The sequence below is a fragment of the Mus caroli genome, unplaced genomic scaffold (assembly GCF_978045245.1).
Source record: "Mus caroli unplaced genomic scaffold, Mus_caroli_1 scaffold_3, whole genome shotgun sequence".
Lineage (NCBI taxonomy): Eukaryota > Metazoa > Chordata > Mammalia > Rodentia > Muridae > Mus > Mus caroli.
In genome coordinates, this window is record NW_028227258.1 from 137,209,459 (window position 1) to 137,234,645 (window position 25,187).

Genomic DNA, 25,187 nt, shown 5'->3' on the forward strand with positions numbered 1-25,187 from the left:
CATCTTTGAAGTGTACTCTGCTCCGCTCTAATGTTCCTATCATCCTGAAGCAGCTAAAACATCATGCTAAAACTGGGGCGTATGACCTTTGGCTCCTTCCAATAAGAACTTTTCACGTCTGAAGTTCACTGTGCTGAAGTGAACATTATGGACTTTGAATCAGAAGCTCACAGAAAAAGCGATTGTTTACTTTGCTATTCAGGATTGAAAGAACATGATCTCTGCGGTGCTGGACGTACTTATTCTAATGGAATGGAATGGAGGACAGGGTAGCTTCATACTCAAGGTTATTTAGCACTAGCAGATAGTTGAGTTACTTTAGAAATTTTCATCTTTGTCTTCAAGTGTTAACAAAAATGTTACAGCGTGAATATGTCACTACAAAAGTAGGACCTTGGAAGAACAAACTAGTGAAAGTAATAATTGCTTAGAGCATTTTGTTTGCTATAGTTTCAAATACTGAATTAAAAAGATTATAATCAAACAATATTCTACTAGGGCATATTCATATTAAGTTATTTTGTTATAATTTAACAAAGAATATTCATGAGAAAAAAGGAAATATATTTACTAGGTGTGATATGTTTGTTAAATGTTTAGTGTTTTAAATTAATATTTATACATTTTAAATTTTAATGAATTAAAAAGACATATTTATAAACCAAAAATAATCACACACACACACACACATATATATATATATATACATATATATATATATATTTCCAGATTATGATAAAAATAGATAAAAAATTCAGAATACAGGGACAGACTTTCAACTCATACATAATTGAGACTGAATGAATCTACATACTATGAAAAGAGGGTATAGGATTGTGGATCCTGTGTCTGCTCTGCCACAGGGCTGCTTGGGGAGGCTGGACACAGGAGTTTGACTGCATTTTTTCCATGCCAATGCTCAGGCAGAGGTGCTGGGCTGTAGGCAAGTGATGAAACACCACTCCATCTGTGGAAAAGCACAGTCTGAGATGTGGGAAAGCTGGTGCTGGCTCAGGGTCCCCAGACCTGTAAAGAGGCCTGTAGTGTGGTGTTGTCAGACTCTTGGACATCCAAGCACTGCTGTGAGTCTTAGAAGAGTTGAAAAGAGAGTGGGGGCCCAAGGGCTGGGTCTAGCCCAAGGCCGGGGCGGGGAAGGAGGAGGGTATTAGGGGAAAGGTTTGCTCCAGTTTATCTCATGACTTGTCTTTGGCATGGCAGAGGCTCTCTGGCTGGTTGGAAGCCCAGAGAGGCCTTTGATGGGAGACTAGACTGCGACTCTCTAGGCAAAAGTCTTGTCTATGGCTCCCCATGGCTGATCTCCATGAAAAGAGATGGTCCCCAGTTCTGAGACATTTGTTGTCATGGAAAAAAAGTGAATGTGTAAAGCCATACCCCAGTTTCTAGGGGCAGGCCTGAGATTAAACACCTTTTGCAGAGAGGAATGTCTAGGAAAAGAAACTTTTTGGTTTATGCATTCCAGGCCTCTAGGTACCGCATTAGCATGGATATCTCTTCTATCTTGAACTTATGTGACCTCAGGTAAATTCTCTTTTCCTGTTGTCTTGATCTGAGATGTTAGGGATGCCTCTTCTACATGTGGAAGGGATTGAGGTGTTGCCCTTATGTGACTGATGGCCACTAATCTATGGCCATAGGGGGCTTTGACTACATGCTGGCAGGGGGGTTAGGGGTGGGGCTGGTACCCAAAGCAGCCAAAGCTCCTACCTTCCCTTCAAGGTCTCCAGGGCGTCGAGCCATTAGCTCAACTGAGGACCAGGCATCCTCTCACAGTCCACTGCCCCACAATGGCGTTCCTTTAAAAATCTACTTCTTTGTCCATTATATTGCCCTAGCTGTGTACACCTAGAGGTGTAGCTGTAGAAGAGCTAGGAAGGCCATTCTTTCTATATTGTGTGTAGGCAAGTCAGTTAACTGGTATGTGTTGAGGGTGGGTCTTTGGCAGGGCTTTCAGGATTGTTCTTCAGAAAACAATACTCATTATACTGACTCCTACACAATCCTCACTTACATTTTTATGACCTCAGTTTGATCAACAAATATCTTTACCACATGTGAATAATTTAGTAAAAGGAGGCTCCTTTTATGTTAGCATATTTGTTACTAATACAAAGCCAGTTAATATCAACAAATATACAAAGCTACAAAAATATTGTAGAGATCTCAAATTTATATTCACTTAATTTTTAATTACATGGAGTATGAAATACCATGTCTGAACATTAACTCAAGTAGACTAACAGTCTAAGTAAGGGCTGAAACTAGATAAGAAAAGAAGGGAGATCATGCATTTTATGTCTTCAGTAGTCTTAGGTGTGGCTGAAAATAGCAAAGCATGACCTAAGGAACAGATAAAGCACAGTGTATTATAAGTTCAAAGCTCTGTTCAGTACAAAATCATTAAATTGCAAATCAAGCCAACTCACTTAACAACAGGAGGTATTTATGAACCATGTCTTTGGAAGGGATTTCAGCATGTTTAAAGATAAAGCTGTAGTGTCCATGTTCACTGTGGGGCAGGACCTGTGTTCTGTTTCATCACATTTTCTTTTCTTTCAAAACTTCTCTAGCTTACCTTTCTAATATTTTTAGTCTTTCCATAGTATAACCAGGTATAGATATTTTATTTTGAGATGACATTCGGAAAGTTACTAACAAGGCAGAGGTTTTCAGTAGTTTACTCTATTTGATCCCCCTTCCTGCAACTTCTCCACCTTCTTTTGTGTGGCTGTGGAATGCCATAGATACAATAAATTTAAGTGAAAAAAATGACTCATTTTTACCAAACAAGTTTACCCCTGTCCCTTGAAACTACCTACAAACCATTCAGTACATAATTACAGCATTATAATATTTGAGTTATAGCCTCCCACACATTTTATTATCTTCTAATGTGCTCATTAAGATTGATAGTTAGATAATGGATAACACATCACCTGTTCTATTTCTAAGCTCCAAGTTTTATTTAGATAAATCAGTGTTCAATTGGTCAATCTGATCTGAGAAATTTTATCATCCTAAGTACTCTATTTCTAGATGTAGGCCATGGTCCCTTAGAGGTTAGCATGTAATTATAAGTGAACAGTATTCTGTAAATAAACATTTGCGATCCTATGCAGAAAATTCAGTGTTCACATATGTCTTAATCAGGGTTTCTATTCCTGCATAAACATCATGACCAAGAAGCAAGTTAGGGAGGAAAGGGTTTATTTGGTTTACACTTCCATACCACTGTTCATCACCAAGGAAGTCAGGACTGGAACTCAAGCAGGTCAGGAATCAGGAGCTGATGCAGAGGCCATGGAGGGATGTTCTTCACTGGCTTGCCTCCCCTGGCTTGCTCAGCCTGCTCTCTTATAGAACCAAGATTACCAGCCCAGAGATGGTCCCACCCACAAGGGGCTTTTCCCCCTTGATCACTAATTGAGAAAATGCCTTACAGTTGGATCTCATGGAGGCATTTCCTCAACTTAAGCTCCTTTCTCTGTGATAACTCCAGGTGGGTCAAGTTGACACAAAACTATCCAGTACACCATATTTCCTCTTTTGATATATAGTTCAACTAACCTTATATGTGAATCATTTTCTTAAATGAAATTCTCAAATTTGTTTATGTTGATAGTTTTTATCATTTTTATGCATTTTGACTGACAGATTTGAGGAATTTATAATTTGAACTTTAGGGTAGGCTCATGGGCAGGATCAACAATGAGGCTCAGGGAGTCAGGGTACATGCTGTCAATTCTGATGAGCCTGGAGTTCAATTTCAGGTTGTAAATGATTGAAACAGGGAGCCAGGTCACATCAAATTGTTCTTAGGCTCCATACATGCACAATGCCATACTTGCACTAACAAGCACAGAAAATGATAAAAATAAAATAAAGAAAAAGAAAAATGAAAATGAAAATACTCAAATGGAAAACTAATTTTTGAGTTTGCATTTTTGCATAAGAATGACTTTATTTTAATGAAGCACATCCTTCTAATAGAATATTGTTATAGATGGGAAACATTTTCATAATGACTTCTCAATATAATTTAATTAACTATTTTCTGAAGAGCTGTAAGTAATTCATATTACAAGATTTTGCTACTTTATATAGGAAATCTATTTCTTTGTTCTTTAAATATAACCTAATGTGCCACAATATTTGAGATGCTTTTCTCATGGTATCAGGAAAAATGAATTGCAAAAATAATGATTCAGAGATTAAAAAAAATACATATTTATCTTTTTCATCTAACTCATGCCAATTTGACTCTAAACTCATGTATTCAAATTATAAGTTATCAGATCACTTCCTTAATATTGTTTGTCATCAGTCATAGTGTGGGATAGTAACATTCATGATGCAAATCAATAAAAGAACTAATTACAAAGATATTGCTATAATTTATAAACTTTCTGGTTATTAATACCTTAATGTTTTGCATGAAGAATCTTGAGAAACTGGTAAATGGCATGATGGGATTTTTTTTTGAAGACATATATTTCTTCTGACTATAAAGGACTAACACTGATACACAACCTCAAAAGATTACTGGTGTTCTCTAAAAGCAATATAACTCTTGTACTCTGACTGGGTGCAAAATAAAAGGATAAAATACAGCCAGTGTAGTTAGAGTTTAGTTTGTAAGTCATTATTCATGATACTAGTTTATCCATTATCATCAGATAAGCTCCCAAATTTCTTGATGTTTGGTCACTGTGAAAAATTCGTTTTTGTTTTTATATAAGAGTTTTGGGTATTGACAGTAATATTTATCTCCTGAAGTTTTTCTGTAACCAGCTGCAAAATGACATGAAAAATGAGAGTTTTTAGGATTAAGGCTATGAACTTTAGATTTGTTCTATAATATACTGCAATGGGAATTTCATAAATTACATATGTTTCTTCTCTCAAAAGCATCACCTTCAGTCAGAGTACATGCCATTCATAAACTATTTGCTTATAAATACCTGGTCCAAATAGTAAAATAAATTCACTGACTTAGATATTAGACAGAATTCTAAGATAATCCATTTATAACTTGGAGCCACATACCTTCTCCCAGTTAACTGATCAAACTCACCGCAGAACTGTTGAACATGGATTTTGTAGACTTGACTGAGGTCTCAAGTCAGTTAACCTTAAGGGTGTGAGATTATCTGCTTTGTGCTAACCTGGTCATAATAATCAGTGATGGTAGAGAAATGCCCTTTGCTGTTTGTATGTGGAGAATTCAAAACTTTGAGGTATAAAGAGGTTCAAGAGGAGTCAGCATCTCATGGAAGACATGGGATTTGTTACGAGGCTCTTCCCCACTATGAAATAACTCAGCCTACTTAGAACTTTCATTTCAACTTCATTTTAGCCTCCATCTGAAGCCTTTATTGACATATAGAACTGAGGTAATGAACATATGATATTTACAGGACATATTTGTGGCAGGTTGTTATGCAATGGTAGCAATCTAAGTCAGCAAGTTCTCTGAAAAAATGCCAGAACAGCATGGTGGTAAACACAAGTTTAAAAGCAAAAGTTTGAAGAGGCTATTGGAATAAAATTATGTCAAATTTTGTATTAATATGCTCATCCTTCCCTGTTCATTCTGCTATTATGATAGAGTCTGAACTTTCTTATTCCAAAAATAGTTCTAACTTGCATCTCTAAATATGGAATTGTCTGCAATAAAAATGCTCAGTTTTCTGATTTCGAGAAACTGCAGTGATACTGCTAAATCTGACAGTTTTTTTAAATATTTTTATTAGGTATTTTCTTCATTTACATTTTCAATGCTATCCCAAAAGTCCCCCATACCCTCCCCTACATACCCACTTCCACTTTTTGGCCCTGGCGTTCCCCTCTACTGGGGCATATAAAGTTTGCAAGTCCAATGGGCCTCTCTTTCCAGTGATCTTTTGGCCATCCTTTGATACATATGCAGCTCTCTCCGGGTTTGTTGGTGGTGATGGTGGTGGTGGCTGTTATTTGTTTGACTGGGTTTTTTTTTTTTAATGTGATCAAATAAGCATACAAAGTGTACTACTTATCAGATCAAAACCATAAGTTAATTAAGCCCCCTTTCCAGTGTCAAACTTTCTTATTGAAAATAATTTGCCTTACTAGGTAACTTTTGCAGACTGTGTATTTATTTCTTTACTGACAACTCAGAAGTTTGAGGCAAATATCTAAAACTCTGTGCAAGGCTGCTTCAACATTCTCTCCATTGGAATACATGGAATATTACAGGAGAAATATTTTTTTCAGAACTAATGGACATTCATCCAAGTCTTTCCATTAAATGAAACTCATTATTAACTAGTTTATATGAATTATTGATTCTAAGTTTGATCCTCAAATTACATTGAGAATATAGATTATCATAATGATTTTTATAAATTGTTTAATATGCAAATAAAGAAAGATTTAACTTGTGCCTTTTCTGAACCCATCATAAAATGGTAATACAGCTAACCCTTCATATCTGTGAAGTCTAAAAGAAAATATCTGTGGAATAAAAGTATTCAGAAAACTCAGTGTCCTCTCTCTGTGTGTGTGTGTGTATACATATATATGTATATATATATATATATTTATATATATTTGTAACATCTTACCATATATTAGATATGATAACAAATCTAAGGTTAATTAAAAGTTTACAGAAGAATATACATTTATTATGTGACACTTTAAATGAGGGATGGAAGCATCTGTATAGCTGACATTAATATTGATGGCCTATAGGACTAAATTCAAATTAGACTGAGGTTCAATTATATTTTTAAATTAGGTTCACCAATAATGCATCTCTCAATAAATAGACATATTCCTTTTTTTAATCCAGCAGCAGAGACCAGGGTCAAAGATAGAGATTGGCCAAGGGAGGAAAAGTGTGAAGGCAGCAGAGAGGAAGATGGAGAAGTTGGGTAAGGGGGGGTGAGAGAGGAGGAATGGCAGAGAGAGGTAGAGACAAAGAAATTGGTAAAAAGATTTTTATAATGGTGAAAATGATTTTGATGAGAAAAAGCTAGAAATGGTCCTCACTGGTCAATTGAATTTTCTGTGTAACTATTACTTCCTCTAAATAAAGTAAGTCTATTCCAAATGCACATCCGTTCTGTGATGTATTCCTCAGCATCTTCCATGAAGTGGGACAACCGTGCATTTACAAGAATACAGTTCCCTTAAATACATAGGCAAACATTTTTTTGACAGGTGGGGTTCATCAGCAATTATGTTATACCTACTACAGAAGACAGGTCCACATTGAAATTGTTGCAGAATAAATGCTGGGAACACCATGCACACCGGATATGCTAATATTCTCAACATAGATAAAGACAATGAGGGTTAAATTTTAGATTTTTTTTTCTCATAAAACTAGGGCCCTTGGTAATATAAGAGTAGTGTAAGGTGGTATAAGAATAACTTTTCTCCCTCAATGGTCTGAAATTTTGAATGCTTTAAAACAAACAATGATCCTTAGAACTGAGCCCTTGCTTCCTGACTAGGAAGAATTTAATGAAATAAGGAGTAAGAAGGCAAAAATGCCTGGTATCAGCATCCTCTTTGGCCTTGCTGGTGACCCCTTGATCTATCTGTCTATCTATCTATCTATCTATCTATCTATCTATCTATCTATCTATCATCTATCTATCTATCTATCTATCTATCTATCTATCTACCTATCTAATCTTGCAAGTACCCAGGGAAAGTCGTTATTGAGCTGAGATTGAAGGGAGTAATTAAACTGGCATGGCTGATATTGGTTTGATATAGCCAGGTTGGAAATGGATTTGTTACACACATGCATAGCTTGAGCCTTTAAGATCTCATAGCCGTGCTTCCACATTGACAAACTTCCCCTAACAAGGCCACACCTTCTCTCAATAGGCTGCACCTTCTAATAGTGCCACTCCTTATCGTCCAAATAGTCAACCATATGAGCCTGTGGGGGTCAGTCCTATTCAAATCACAACAGTAAATGATGGAGAAACTTAGTCTCTGAGCAGGACACTGATGACTCTTGTACATAAATGAGATTATTAGAAAAAGGGACCATCCTCCATGAAGCAGAAGAAAGAGATGTCATAAGGTGTCTAAATGATTCCTGTGAAATTTATATTCCTGACATTCAAAGGTTAACCAGTTTAAGTAACTGTTTAACTAGGTTTCAGAAGTTGGATTTTTTTTCTCAGTATTTCTTTCCCAAAGCTTGCTGGGTGGCAGTAATCTTTCAGTCGCAATACTAAGAGAAACTTCTGTCATTACAAAAATTACTATCAAAAATAAATGACAAGTCATAACACATGGTTACTTGAGTCATTCATAAAGCTAATTTACACTCAGTGTACACCATTCCATTTTGTATAACACAGTGCCATTTATTAAAATCAATTGTATTAAAATGTTAAAAATATTTTTTAAAGTATTCACATATTTTAGGAGTTAACATTTCCATCCTGTCTTATGCTGTTGGCCAAGCCATGCAATGAACATACTTTCTCTTGTAACATATTCTGTCTTTACACTTTCATGATAATAGTTGTTGCAGAAACTTGGCTTACATATAGCCTGCTGCAGATGTTGGCAAGAAATAAGTTTAGTACTATTAAGCCTTTAAAACCAACTGCCTTAATTTCAAACAAGGTTTTTTACTTTATCCATGTGCTACTGACTGTGAGTTATTCTGTTTCTTGTTTTGTAAGTGATGTGATGTGCTAGCACCCAAGGTGTGGAAGGAACTAGTGAAGACTAAGCAAGAATATTTAATAAGCTTATTGTGTTAGATCGAGTTTAAGGTGTTAGTGAAAAATATGACTGTTGATATGATTTCTTTTCCATTTAACCTTAAACTTACTTATTAAAGCATCAAGAAAACCTGAATTTGAAGACTTTTAAGCAATATTAAAGTTAGACAATGGTGTGCTGTGCTAATATATGCTGTCAGGAACCTGGAATGAATGTGGCAGTCATCTTATTAAAAATATCAAGAAGTAATTTGCTGAATGAAACACAATGCAGTTTTCATTTAACTTTAAACAAAAGATTCCAGAGGATCCATTCTTTCGTACTTTTATTAAAGTGACCTTTGCAATGTAATTCATTATTACTCTCTGAAGGCAGGCATTGGCTTATTATATTTAATAAAAAAGTAGAGTTCAATAAATTTGTTTTTAAAAATGAAGACATAAATGTATCCTATATGCCTTATATATGTAGACAATATACAGATGCACATGCTGGCTGATGATTCACATGCAGTTTTCTAATAAACTGCAAGGATGAAAGTCAAGGTATACTTATAGACAAGAGTACTTGTTTGAATCTATATTATTGGTTATTTAAATTTATAGACCCTTCTATAAACCAAAACACACATTTTTGCCTTGGAAGCAGCAGCACTACTGTAGAGCTCAGTCATCAGAATCTTGTTGTATAAATGGATAAAATCATTATGGAAATGAGCATTAGGGCTGCAGATGGGGCAGCTGTTGTTCTTTAATTGTGACTAGATTAATAAAATACAGTTTTTACAATTCATTTGAAACTCATCAGTAGGGAATACATTTTAGTGCCTCTTTGGGTGTCTTCTGGATAATAAATTCTTGCCTTTTGAGTATAAGTATTTGGCTTCAAATCCCAGATACAAGTTTATTAAAAATTATAATAGTTCTTAGAGACCATAAAATGAAATGAAGTGCACAGAGTGTGTGTTTCCAGTGCTTGACTCTAAGGCGATTTTTACATGACTAATTTCAATAGTTTCAACTTAAGCAGACTATTGTTGAATTTAAATGATTATTACATATTGAACTAGATGGAGAATACATTATTTTGAGTAAGGCTTTTCTTTTATCTTGTTAATATTATTTTTAATAGTAAAACAAAATATGTGCCCTCTAGTAACATGTTAAACTAATGCCTGTAAATCCAGTAACGTTAAGTATAGCTCTTGCTATACTTTATTTCTTTAATAAAGAAAGTTATGAGAAAGATTATGTTAAATGATGTTTAGCAGATGACAAAAATATACATTTTCAACACAAAACCACTTGGAATGCAGCATTATTTTTATAATTAATATTACTCTAATAAATATGCTTCCTTCTAAAATCAAGACATCCAAAAGCCTGCTTGCATTCTATGTTAATGAACTGGCCCCTCCTAAGAGATGTAGCTATTAGTACAGTGAAGAACTCACATCAGTGAGAGAGACAAAAGCAGTAATGACCTTCAGGTTCATAATTTTGCAAAGGAGCTGTGGCTGGTGATTGACTTTTCCTCTCCCCAGGACATAGTAAAATTTGAAAGTGTTGATGGGAGCTTATCATAGCAAAATTCTCACTGAAGTAAACAGAACTCGTAAGTTAAAGAGTATTATCTCCTCTTTCCTATGCATACAGAAGATACACAAGTCCTGATGCTATTCAGAAAACAAGTAGAACCCGGAGAAGTTTTGTGCCTATTCTCCAGTCCCCCAAAAACTGGCTTTCATATGGAGGCTAAATGAGTATTAGGCTGAAGAAGGCTGAACATAGAGAACCACTGAAACAATCGGATAACTAGCCTAGCTAGGCATAGTCATCATAATGATCTTCCTTCTTCAAGTCCCTATTCATGACCTGACAGCTATGTGCCGTCCTGATGACTGACTGTCTATAGGTATTTGTTATCTGGACTGAAGCAAACTATTTCTCCCTCAGTAATGCCTTGTGGCTTGTGCTCTCCATTTCTCTTCTTTATTGGAGTCTAGCCCATAAACAATGCTGAAAAATGAAATGGAAACTTCTGGTTCCTTTGGAAAGTCGATTATGTCAAATGGTGTTTTGCTGGGACAAATAGGTAAATGAATGTTTTGTTAAAGCAGACACATAAAATTGTTTCACTGAAGCAGACACAGGTAAAAGGATGCATTGCTATAGAAGATATGTAAAAGGCCATGTATTGTTTAGAAAAAATATAAATCTATGACCCCACAGATAGTGGGAGCTTGAGCACTGGTTTGCTTGGCTCCTCACTAGTCTTTGCTGATGAAAGGCATGTATTGGTTCACCTTACATTGCTTTGCTGAGCTTTATTTTTGATGACTTCATAGAGCAAAACTCACCAAAGAACTTCTCTTGAGGTTCTTGTGGCGTTTTGCTTTTTACATGGACTTGGGTAGGTTGCCAAGCCTCGAGGTTTCTTCTGGATTGTACTGCCCTTCCTGTTTCCTGTGGAGTAGACTGTAGCTGCTGATTCATATTCGGTGTTTGCTCTTGAACCGGACTTAGAACAATGAAGATTGGATTGGCACCAAAGATCTATTTCTCAACAGTCCCATTACCCCTGTATCCTAACAACTTTTATTTTCCACTAACTTTAGGAGGTGGTAGACTACAGGGGAGGTCGAACCCTTATCAAAGTAGGTTTTGAAAAAATATGCCAACAGAGAAATTGTCTTATTTTGAATCTAATATTTATCTAATAGTGTATCTAATGCCAGGGTTCAGCAAGAGTGTAACTTCCCAAAAGACCAATGGTGTACTGCCTTCCTAGATCCTTCTCCTTCACCTTCACCTCCATTTCCTCCTCCTCTTCCTTCTCCTCCTCCTTCTTTCCCCTTCTCCCTTCTCTTTCTCTTATCCTCCCCCTTCTCTTTTTCTTCCTCTTTCTCTTCCTTCTCTTCCTCTTTTTTCTCTTCCTCTTCTTTCTCTTGACCTCCTCCTTTTTATATTCAAAGATTTTGCCCTAATATAAATACATCCTGACCACTGTTTACCTATCCTTCCACTCCTCCCAGTTCCTCCCTCCCACTTCCCCTCTTAACCAGATCCACTCCTCCATCTCCCATCAAAAAAAGAATAGTTCTCCAAGAAAGAACAATGAAATATGAAAAAACAAAATACAATGTGACAAAGAAAAAGTCTTCACATCAAAGCTGGACAAGGCAATCCAACAAGATTAAAGGGTTTCTAAGAGCAGGCATATGTGTTAGGCACACAAGCTTTCACAGTTAAGAGTCCCATAAAAACATCACAGAGGACCTGGTACAGATCCATGCAGAGCCTCTGCCTCCTGCCTGTCTTTCTGAGATAATATGTACCCTTCCTAGTTAACTCAGTGAACTGTAGTCTCCTACTGTCCTCCATTCCCAGTTACTTTCACAGTTTCTCTGTTCCCACTTCTTAAAGGGACAATGGAGAAGATCACGGACATCTTCATGGTATTCTGGCTGGTGTGTTTGTGCAAGATCAGTCTGTCTAAATTGTGGCTGAGATATCCCATTTTTGGGTAGATGTCAGGTATGATGGCCTGGACAAGGGAAGAGAAACTGCAGATAGTGTTCTGTTGCAGCTCTAGGCACTTTCTTGAGGATTGGGTCTCAAGAAACAAAGAGAGTGGAGATGGTCCCTGGGCAGTATTCTTGGTCTTTTTGGTACTAGTGGCCAGTGGTTGAATAGAGGCTACATGACCAACTAACCCTGAGTGATGTAAGAGAGGCCAGGAGCAGATGGCGATCATTTTCCTCTTATGTCATTATTCCTGTGATTTTTAAAATTTGTTCTGATACGTTCTCCAGTAACATCCCCAGAAAGACAAAGCACTAGTCTTTCTAGCATCCCAGAAAAGCTTTGTTCCTCCATACCTGAGTGAGTTCATTCTTACTATCAGCAAGCTCAGCTGGTTTGGTCTCATTTTATGAGATACCCTGTATAGTTTAATTCCCATTGTAATATTTTGTAGTCCTCATCCCAAGGAAATCAAACATTTCCAAAATTTTCTTAACATCTGGATTTTGATGGAATAATGTAAATACACTCTTCCTTTTTTTTTTTTGATAATTTTCCTTCAGATAAAGGTCTTAAAAACACACAAAGAGATTAATAAATGTTATTGATAGAATCAATTGGTACATGCAATATATTACAGATAATTTTATCTAAAATTACTTTTCTTTTGCCTTTAAATTTAAAGTCACATGAGTAAATAACTTTGAAGATAAAAGGAATAAAGCATAAATTTATTGATTCTGGAGAAAGGGCTTTTATCCTCATGTCATTTGTGATATTCTAGAGGTAAATTTGCCTGTTTTAAATAGATACTAGATGTCTTTTAATCACATTAATGAACATATGTATTTATCATAAATTTAGTGACTTTCTGAAGTTTTTTCAAAAAATGTAAAATATAAGAGGAAAAGATGCATCTTTCTGTGTGTATATGCATGTGTGTGTGTTTGTGTGTTTGTGTCTGTCAGTGTGTGTGTGTGCACGTGCGCGCAAGAGAGAGAGAGGTTTAGAACTGAGAGTGGTTAGATGAAAATTATGTTTAATGGTTTATGCAGTTTTAATTCCCTTGATTAAGTTTTCACCTTTCTGAACCTATCTCCTGGTCTATAGTTTGATTTTAATAAAAATCTCATGGGACCATGATAATAGTATTAGGCTTCCAGTTGTACTTATGCCAATTGCATAATGTCAGATAGATTTCTATTTAAGAAAACACTTTGATGTTTTTCACAAATCAGAAAATAGGTAAGGGATGAGGAAAACTACTTTAGGGTGAGTTGTTTCGCATGATACACTAGACATTTGAAGGAACATTTATTTGGCATCTATGTCTACTGTGTACATATCTAATCACATGATAATGTCTATGTTTGTTTGTAAGTTTTCAAATGGTAAAATACATTCCCTTAAACTAATAATAATCCAATATCGAAATGGGTTTTTCTTTGATATGATTTCTTTTCAATCTCCATTTTCCACCTTTCTAAGCCTGAATTTATTCCTTGTGACCCTAAAACAGATTATGAAGGAGTAGATATTACTTATGTAAATGAACTAGGAAGAACTTCCTCATGTAATTGATGTGGCACTTACTTACCTCAATGCTATTTAACTGGGCACCCTTTGACATTCACTTCCCCACTGCTGAGGGAAGGCTCTGAATCACAGAGCTTGTTTTATGTATGAAATGAGTTGGCTACAACTGTGTGATTTTGCACTTCTAAGTCAATTATGTGGGATGTAATTAGGTAATTCTTAGTATAACTTTTAAAACGCTGAGCTCTATTGATCATTGAAGTAAATAAATATTGATATGTTAGTATTATAATTGGGCGTTCATATTTATACATTTTGCTTTTAGTAGCATAATATTACTGTTAGTGACTAATGAAAGGAGAAGATAATTAATATTGAAGCAACATAAGAACATAAAAATCATACTGTATGCATGTCAATTTATTATTGGTAGAAGTATTTCATACTAGTCACTGAGTATAATAAAGATTCAACTAATAGTTACTGATTATATTTTACTTGTTATTAAGGGAGATATCATGATTAATTTTGAAGGATCACAACATTTATATGATTGTTTTCATGGAATGATAATCCTGCTTTTGTCCCAAACTTCTCCTAGAAATCATCTCTAATATATTATGAATAATAGTGGAATAGATACTATAAATAGGAGGGATATTTCAGTTTCAGTGTCCCCTAGAGTTTGAACACTTGATATCACTTGGGACATTGTGGTTAGAAATAAAGACTTTCGGACTTGCAAGGTGTTTCAAGGAGTGAATCAGTTGTACTGCAACCTGAAGACCTGAATTTCATCGCTGGAATCAATACAAAGTGTAAGGAGAGAACTGAATTCCCTGAATTGTAGTATTACCTTCAAATCTGTATTCTGGCATGCATGCCCTCACACCAAATACATTACACACAAAAAAGTATTAAATTTTCAATAAAATGAAGTTTGTTGTACCCACCGATTAAGATTTTATTGTAGTGAGGTCTGACTTTTCAAAGCATACAAATTTAATGGATAAATTTAATTTTTAGCATACATGGAAGGGGCCCATTCATTTTCTAAACACTTGCAGACTACCAATAGTGTTGACTGGAGCTTGTTAAAATATCCCCTGCAGGTAGACATCCAGTCTCCTGCTAACACAGGTCAAGAGCTTCTCCATTTCTCTCTTAATCATAACTCCTAGGGTAGCAGCATCTCTGTTGTTCACTTGATGATAGCCTGGAGAGAAACCTATGAGATAAAAACCCTTGACTAGTCCAGCAGATGTCCACCTGCTCATTATTATACTACAGATTGTAGCTATGTTTTTCCACTTTTTAGTAATTAACTCTATTTTAATTCTATGGGTTCCATCTTATTTTCCCATTTACCCTTCATTTACATAGGTAACTGTTTTTGTGGGCTATCACAAATCAATATTATTAGAATCTTCATACTCACTCCTACTAAGAATAACGACTCCATTGCATTATCTTCTACTAAGGTTGGCAATTCTCCTATGAGAATGCTAAATATGAGAATCCATCTGTGAATGTCTACTAAATGGTTCAAAACAAGTTAAATATTTAAAATAATTTTAATAGAAATAGAATTACATTGTTTTCTGCATCATTTCATACTCCAAACACTCCTTGTTTCCCACACTCTCAATTTTATAGCCTCTTTTGCTTTTATCATTATTTACATACCTATATATGTGAAACAATAATACACACACACACACAATCACACATATGAGTGTATGTTCCCAGATATATAATTACAACTTGCTGAGTCTATTTTGTATTTGTGTGTATATGGATTTACAGCTGACTACTCTGCACTGGTCAACCAATCAGAAGCCTCAATTCAGGGAGAATCTAGTTCTTCCAGCAGTCAATAGTTGTCTCTAGTTTTCCACTTAGTGTTAAGACATTATTTTCCCACATTACCATTAATGTCTGTTGATTTTGCCATTGTTTCAGCCCTGTTTATTTACCTATTCCTAAGACAGACTGTTTCATAGTGACTTCCTTGCTATTCTTCCTCTTAAAATTTTTCTGTCCTTTATTCCTTAATGCCTTCTAAGTCCTAGTTGAAAGACCTGTGATATATATGTATCTTTTGGTGACAGCCTCACTATGATCTGTTGGTCTTTGTAGTGTGTCCATTTTGGTGTCCTGTGATTGTTCCCATTTGTGGTATAGAGAGGGTTCTTTGATGAGAGGTGGTGTTTATACTTATTGGTGAGCATAGGATAAGTTTTATAACATAAGTGAGGAATTATATTCATCTTGCAAAGCAGGAATAGTAGAGTGTATTCTAATGCGCATGATCTCATTGGCCGCATGAAACTGGTTGTGTCCAGTTCCTGCTGAGTTTGGCATAATTCAGTTGACAGCCTTTGGTTACCATCAACATGTCAGTGCTACTTCTTGCACGTTTACTAATATCTTGCCATGCTGTTTATTGTCATGCTTCATAGGCACTGCAGCTGGGTAGCACTGTTTAATTGCCTCCCTGTCTTGGCAGATTGCATAGTATATTCTTGTACCACAGAGCATGGATGGCAGCAAAGGGGATTTCAGTTCAGTTCCAGTTTAAATCATCCAAGTTCTCTGCTCTGACTTTAACAAACCCACTTTTACAAAAATTTGTTCATATTTTTAAGTTTTAAATTTTAAAGTTAAAAATGTAATATATGAGTAATATATTTATATCATTTGAATCTTCCTTTAATCCTTTTATTTCTTCTAACCCTTCCCTTGTCCCTGTGCTCCATAGATAAATTATAACTATATATTATATTATATATGATAAATAATGCTACATATTATAATTAATATATAAATATATAATACAAAACACTTATTAACACATAATATTCTGTGTTTTATATATAATACAAAATTTCATGTATCATATAATGTATAATAAATATAATGCAATAAAATATATATTAAATATATAATATAATGCAGCTGGTAATATATAGATATAATATATAGCCTGTAATACAATATATTACACATATAATGTATCATTTATAATATATAATACAATAATAACAAAGAACTACTGAGAAAAGGTAAATTAGTTATCCACAAATATGAGCGGTTATCACCAGAAACATAAACAATAAGAAACACTAAATGGACTAACAGCCTGTATTTACTTTCTTTGTTTATTTTATTTACTTATTTATTTACTTATTTATTTTGATTCTCTCAGTGTTAACTGCCTTTACCTCTTTATCCAGGGATGGCACCTGTGACTCTCTCCCATCCACATTCCTGTATCCTGTATTCCTTGTTCAAGTCTTGTTTATAAAACCATATTGGGATTTCAAGTGTGTAGCTTCTCTGTAATATACAGGATGCACAACCTCACAAATGGCTCCCTTAATTCCCTGGTTCTTTCAGTCTTTTCGTTCTGCTTCTGGGATGTTCCCTGAATCTTATATGTTGGGTTTTGTTGTAGATGTATTCATTGCTACTGTGCACAGCATGATCTCTTCTCTGCTGTGAGGTTAAAATAAGAAAGGCCCCCATAGGGTCATACATTTGGATGCTTAGTCACTAGGAAGTAGCAGTAACTGAAAGGATTGGAAGAATTAGGACTTTGGCCTTGTTGAGGGAAGTGTGTCATCAGGGGTAGAATTTGAGATTTCAAAAGTCCATGCCAAGGCCAGATTCGCTCTGTGTATGAATCAGGCTGATGCTGTCAGCTACTGCTTCAGCACCTGCCTCTATGCCACCATGCTCCCTGCCATAATGACAATGGACTAAACCTCAGAAACTGTATGCAAGTCACCAGTTAAGTGCCTTTTCTCCTAATAGTTGCCCTGTCCATAATGTCTTTTCCCAGAAATGGAACAGCAACTAAACCATCTAAATATGACCAACTATGACCTTCTGTAATGGACTCCATTGTAAAGAAGCACTTCATTGATAAGGGCTAGAAGGTACACTTACCTATGTGTATGAGAATAGTTATCTAGAATGCACTTAGGAATTTTAGTTGGAGAAGTGACAGTAGTAAGTTCTCCCCTAATTTCATGACCTCACTAAACACAGGTAGTGGGCCTGGTTTGCAGCAGTAGGAATGATTAAGTGGATCTTAAGTACAGTTAGACAGCTGTTGGATACTGCCAAGAGAAAATGACACTATTGTACGTTTAGGGATATCTTTCCATGCTGGTAAGGTGTGTAGCTTGCTACTGGCACAGCAAGTGGGTAGGACTATTTATTGATCACTTTCCTCCCTTGGCAGCTTTCAAATCAGCCTCTGGAACAATGAAAGCTAGTCCTCAGGGAGATCGAATACTATTAAGCTGAAAAGAAATATGAAATCATGAATTTTACAGGAGAGTAAATGGAAGTGGAAAATATATTTAGTGACAAACCCCAAATCCAAAGTACAAATGACACATTTTCTCTCATTCGAGGATTTCAGCTGCAAATCTTCAGAAGTAAGTATATAATCACAGAAAGCAGAAAGTTAAAAGGAGTCGTGGTGTATGTGGGCACAGAGGGTACTTTGAATACTGTCATATATTTTATACCCAAGGCCAATGCATCTTTCATCTTTCATCTACTTTAATTCCATCCCTACATATTACTTGGGCTCAGCGGATAATTTAATACTGTTTGTTTTTGTTATTGTTGTTGTTTTTATTTATTTATTTGTTTGTTTGTTTCTTAACTGCATCTTCTCTGAATTTCTGTGGCACTGCTGACTTCTGGGTGATTTGTCCATTAAGTGTAATTCTCAGAAAGTAGCTGAGGCTCTTCTTTCCTTGCTACCCTTTGTGCTTTAGTAATAGTGATTACTGTGCATCACACTACAAACATGGTTGCTTACACAGTTTTTGATACTTTTGCTCATTGTATTGCTATTGTTTTATATCACATGCCCATTGCTGTTGGTAAGACCACTGTGATGATCTAGTGAGATAAGTTTGAAATGTCAACTTAATACAACCTTGGTCCCTCAAGATAAAGCTTCAATTAAGAAATTACCCAGATCAGGAAGGCCTGTAAGCAAATCTGTGGGGAATTTTCTTGACTGTCAATTTACATAGGAAGTCATAGCCCATTGTAGGTGGCACCATTCCCTAGGTTGGACATTATAGTGTATGGGAGTGAATACATCTGGTGAGCAAGTGAGGATTTACACATTTGTTCTGTCTTGATTCTTAACTTTGGATATGATCCTACTTGCGTCACTGCCTTGGCTTCCCCCAGTGTCATACTGTAACCTAGAAATGTAAATCAAATAAACCCTTCATCTCCTGAGTTGCTGTGTTTTCTGGTGTTTTATTCCAACAACAGATATGAAACGAAAATACCTTCTGTAACTAATGATATTGCTAGGACACCTGTGGATAATTAAATATAATTGTAGCTATGCTAATTTCACAAACATACATATATACCATATAATTATGCAATTTTCTTTGAATTTTGTATTTTGAGCAGGCTATTCATGAATAGATTTTAGAACTCATATTTTCATTTCAACATTTTTCTCTTTGTTTGCAACAGAATATGTGAATTATTGTGATATATAAAAATGAGGAGATTATTTGTAACAACTCCATCTTCTATTCTTTAATGTATGTGAAATTAGGTCATATGCATATGAAGAAGTCAAGTAAAAGAAAAACATAATTCAGTTAATATACTCTGTTAGTATGGAATAATCTTTTGTGGCATTCTAGACAACATAAACTTTGTTTGATTGTAAGCAAAAACACTTCTGCTGGATGTTGGTTTGCAGATTAATGGACTTGCTACAAAACGTTGCTAATATTTACCCAAGTTTCCCCACTTCTTAGACTGCATTGCTCTTAACCATTCTGTGTAGCTGACCTAATGACTTATCTCCTCAGCTCTTGGTATTCGTGAACTTTTGTCCCCCTATAGAGGCACTGATACTTCCCATTATGAATAATTTCTGGAAGAGGCTAGCTTCCCTTCTCTACAGTGCCTGAAAATTTCTGTACAGGGAGAGAGTTCATGCATTCAGCTATTTAGACACAGTTGATGTTGTATACAAGTGTACTGAGATATGTATGCTTTACTTTGCGATTTAAATATGTAAACCAATGCAGAATTCTAACAGATCTTCTAAAGAGTAATCTTATAATTTGTTTCCTCCATTCCCAATTAATCTATGACATAACAGGTTTGAGGATTAATTGTGTTTCCCGTAGGTTGGCTGCAAAATTTGAAAAGTACCCTAAGTAAGAATTAAATAAATTAATTAATGTTTCTTAGACTTATAGAAGTCTCCTAGCACTTTTTAAAGGTGAAAAAATGCTTAGGCTATCATGTGGAAATGGTGGTTTTTATGTCAGAGAAATAATGTGAACTTTACAGGACTGTCAGAAAGGTGTTTATTCTTATTGACTGACGTGTTTCTTTTACCCTGTAAGTAGTAAATCTTCAAAATATAAAACAACTTTACTCTTTTTTTCTTGATATAGCTATTAAATATATGTGATTCAATATATAAAATCTTGAACTACTCAGTGGTGGGTTTAATGTGTAAGGAAAGTTCTGGATTTATTTCAGGTCCAAAAAAAAAAAAATTCTCTCCTTACTGTCTGTCTGTCTGTCTATCTATCTATCTATCTATCTATCTATCTATCTATCTATCTGTAAACAAATCACAAATCTATAATCTATCAATCACCTATCTTAATCAAAATGGTTTGTATATCTATCATTGATCTACAATGTATCTTTCTATTATTTATGTATTATCTATTTATCTATTACCTGTCAGTCATCCATTTGACAATTATCCTCTATTTATATAACTATCTCACAATTATCATCTAATTATATCTATCCATTACAATTTATCTATCCATTATCTATCTAATCACCTATAATTCATCGAGGCCAAAATCTCTGAAGAAGAAATATCTTTATTTTTCCTGTCTCGTTTTAGTTACTTGCCATTGCTTGATAAGTTATAATACCTTTAGCTAATAGCCTTAGCTGGTTTCAGTCTGCACTTTAGAGCAAAATAAATAATGAGTAACTTTCTGACAATTCTGAATACAGTATTTTTTGAGAATTCTATTTGTGCTTCATATAATTAAAGTGTTATTTTTTTTTTCCTGATGAGTGTTAGCTAGTCTCACTACAGACTTTGTGGCAATGATTCTTTATTTCTGCCATCATAGTGTCATGGCCAAGACTACCTGGGGACTGCTGTTACTCTAAGATGGGATACTTACATTAAAACAAATGTGTGATTAGCTCTAGCCTACACTGGGTGGCTTTGTCACTTCTAGTATGTTTCCTGCTGAGAATCAGTGAACAAAGTTAGTCTTGAGGGGCAGTCTTCTGGAAATTGTAGCTTAATGTTCCATTTCTTGACATTGGGACTGGACTTATACATTGGCACTTGGTGACTTGGAGTTTGGCTGTTCTGCACTCATTGGAAGCTCTGTGGCAGCCCCTACATCTCATTGGTTTCTCCCCTTGGCTTTCTCTCACAGTAGGTACAAGATATCACATTTCAGAGAAAGTGAGACATAATTAATATCTTTTAATTACTTAGAATGCTTGTGAAGAAGCCAGAGATGTGATAGCCAGACCAAGTTATTATGGCCAGGTGGTAAGAACTGTTATTATACTCATGTAATTAGGAGCTTCTCAAATCTTGATGTGCATTACAATCACTTTTGAAGTTCTGTTAAAAACACATTTTAATGAGGTCTGTCTCCAGGGACTCTACTTTGCAATACAGTATGATATCTGGGGTTCACACCGTTCCCTAGTAAAGCTGATGCTGTAAAGTTTAGAGAGCACCCTGCAGAAATGAAGGCAGTGGTATTATATGAAGCCACAGTGCTTAAAACTGTAAAAAAAAAGTATATAGAAAATATCCAATGCTTGTAACAAAACCACTGATTTGACCTACTTCTTTTCAAAATTATGATAGGACTGAAATAATGATAAAGCAGATAATTACCACAGCAAGAATAAGTATCATGGAAGGGGTAGTTAGCCTTGGAAAATCTAGGCAAGCCACAGAAAACTAAACAGAAAAATTAAAAGACATACAGAGTATAAAATATGTTTTTCCAAAAAAAAAAGTGTGAGATGTCGTTGATATAGGAAAGATTATGAAGGCAGAAGTTTTGAATCATGAATGCCATACACTGTTTATTGGGCACACTGTACACTTTTGTATAGCTGTAGAATCTGGGGACATGGCTTATCAGGTCAATATCTATTTTCTGGAAGAGCTTTAAGGGTGGATCAGAGTATCAGAGAACATCAGCTGCGTATGCAACTATAGAATTAGAATGTGTAGTTCATGGCTGCTTTCTTGTAAATGTCAAACTGAATATGAAATTTATGTGATTAATAACCAAGAATCTTTATTAGTTCTTTATCAATAAAGTGGCACTAATAAAACTGCTTAATAAAAGAGAGTCATATCTTATAATCTAATAAACGTATAAAATTACCAAAATGTTTTTTGTTATTTTTATTAATCCCACAGAAATCTTTGTAATTTAGAAGTACTATGTACTCCATTAGGCTGGATAGTTTCACACACACACACACACACACACACACACACACACACTCACATATATATTTAATATTCTGTTTAGAAAGTACAAACTAACATACTAATATAGTTATATCAGAAATCACATAATGAGAATTAAAAATGAAAATTAAAGGTTGCTTTGAATTATACTATATATTTTCTTAGCAAATACATAAATAATATATATTTTAATAATATATTTAAATAATAAAAACAAAATAGAAAAAATGTAATCCCATGAGAAACATACAATGTGCATTTCCTAAATTTTTCCCTTTTAATATGCAAGTCAGTTTAAAATGACTTTCTAAGAGAACTAGAAAAACTAGAGCCTGTTGTGAAATAATGGGATAAAAACAAGGCAAAGCAGCCATAGTTTCTAGAATTTTGCTCAGTCCATAGTTGTAGCTGCTACGTGTCTACCTTAGAACCCAGAATCTATTCTCTGTAGAAATGTTGTATCTCAACAGCATATATTAACATTTGGTGTAGAAAATCTGTGTGTCAATGTAGGGAAAGAGCCTGATTACTCAAGCAATTAATATTATAGCCTTTTCCTTTTGGTGTGTGTGTGTATGTGTGTTATATATATATATATATATATATATATATATATATATATATATATATGTGTGTGTGTGTGTGTGTGTGTTTATATACATTTATATATGTTTATATATGTATAGATATGTATATATGTATGTGTATATATATATATATATACATATATATATAAAAAAGCCACACTGTCCTGGATGAAACAATTTGGTTGAATCTATTATAGAAATTAGCAGGAAATCTCTTAAGGGAGAGAGGAGGATATTGGCAAAGAAATTGCATCTATCCAGAGCTAAGGGAACTGTTTAAGGGGGCCTGTCATAACAAATTTGAGACTGCAACTCCAGGTCCAGAGACTCTAGACCAGGCCATAGGAAAAGTGCCACAGTATTTTGGGAAGAGGATTTTTGTACAAGTCCCTAGAATTCTGCAGTTTCCATAGCTGTAGAAATGTGTCAATAAATGCCACATGTAACATGAATGAAGATGGAGGATTTTACTCTACATAAAAGCCAGTCAAAAAATAATAAATAAAAGCATATTACTCAATCTAGTTCACATGTGGATTAAAAAAAAAAGTTGATTTGTGCTGTAAGATGGGTTGGCATATAAAGGCTATACCTGAGCAAACCTGGTAACCTGATATTGATCTTTGCAGCCAATATAAAGGTGGAAAGAAAGTCCTGCACAACTCCACAAAATTATCCTCTGATCTGCATATGCACACACACACACACACACACACACACACACACACACACACACACACTCACACTCACATGCTCATGCTAACAAATAAAGAAATAAATTGAAAAGGTTTAAAATTAAAATTTGATTTCATATAATTAGGAGTAGAAAGTAGCCACCAAAGATTTGAAAATGTAGAAGATAGAAATAAGAGGTAAGAGTTTGGGAAATTTGTAAATGAGGTAGTGGATATAAGTTGTAGTTAGTACAATAGCTATTAGAAGTATTTTGACTGTTCTGCCACAAAGGATTGATTCAGAGTTAAGGAAATCAGTGTGCCATCCTTGACTAAAACATTGCATAATGTGTACAAGTGTTAAAATACCATCCTAAGATGATGATTATATACCAATTTTATATGTCAAGATGATACATAATATACAGAATAAAAGAAGTAAGAAATTAACAGCTTTCCACTTTCTAGTTCATAACACAACAAGCAGTTTGATAGGAGATGAGGTGTAGCCAAATGGTATCAGAAGATAAAATAAAGGGCAACACTTGGGTGTTGTCTTAGTCAAGGTTCATATTGTTCGATTCTAGAGCATGAAGAAATGCAATTTGGAGTGTGAAGGGCTTTTTTCATCTTATACTTCCTTGTAACAACTTGCCACTGGGGAAAGGCCTGGAAGGAACTCAATCAGGGAAGGACTCTAGAGGCAGAGCTGATGCAGGGGTCATGAAAAAGTGGTATTTATTGGACTGTTAGCCATGGCTTTCTTGTCCTACCTAATAGCAATTTTCCTACAGATACTCTTATGGAAGCATTTCCTTCGATGAGAGTCCCTCTATCCAAATGACCCTCCTTTGCATCAAGTGGATGTTAAACTAGCCAGAACAGATTCCTTAAATATTATGGATGGTATCAGTTCGCTTGGAGAGTGTCTCAACCATGTGATATAATATTACATAAAATGCTTCAAATTAGCAAACTAGTTATGCATTTTGCCTTTGGATTTTCAGGTTTAGCAAATGAGAATTAGAATTTAGAAATGAGGGAGTGGGAGGGAAAAGGGGGAACAGGATCAGATATGTAAAGGAACAGGAGAGAAGTCCAGAGGGCCAAGAGAATGAATAGAAATACGTAGTAGTGAGGGGTGAGAAACAGCGAGGGGGAACCACTAGAAAGTCCTAGGTGTCAGGGATGCAAGAGACTCCCAGGACTGAATTGGGATGACATTAGCTGAAATGGCTTACAGCAAGGAGACAGAACCTGAGGAGACCAACTTCAATAGATAGACACGGCCCCCGGTTGAGGGATGGAGCCACCCACCCATCTCAAAATCTTTAGCCCAGAATTGTTCCTGTCTAAAGGAAATGCAGGGACAAAAAATTGAGCAGAGATTGGAGGAATGGCCATTCAGAAACCACCCTGTCTTGAGATCCATCCTATCTGCAACACCAAATCTTGATATTATTGCTGATGCTAAGAATTACTTGCAAATAGGTGCCTAATATAGCTGTCTTCTGAGAGGCTTTGCCAGCACTTGACTAAGACAGATGCA

General features: G+C 35.3%; 1 protein-coding gene across 2 annotated transcripts in view; it reads left to right on the forward strand.

Annotated features, from left to right (window-relative positions):
- Naaladl2 (N-acetylated alpha-linked acidic dipeptidase like 2) overlaps positions 1-25,187 on the forward strand; it is a 1,298,244-nt gene that overhangs the window by 206,193 nt on the left and 1,066,864 nt on the right. The gene's annotated exons all lie outside the window — the stretch shown is intronic.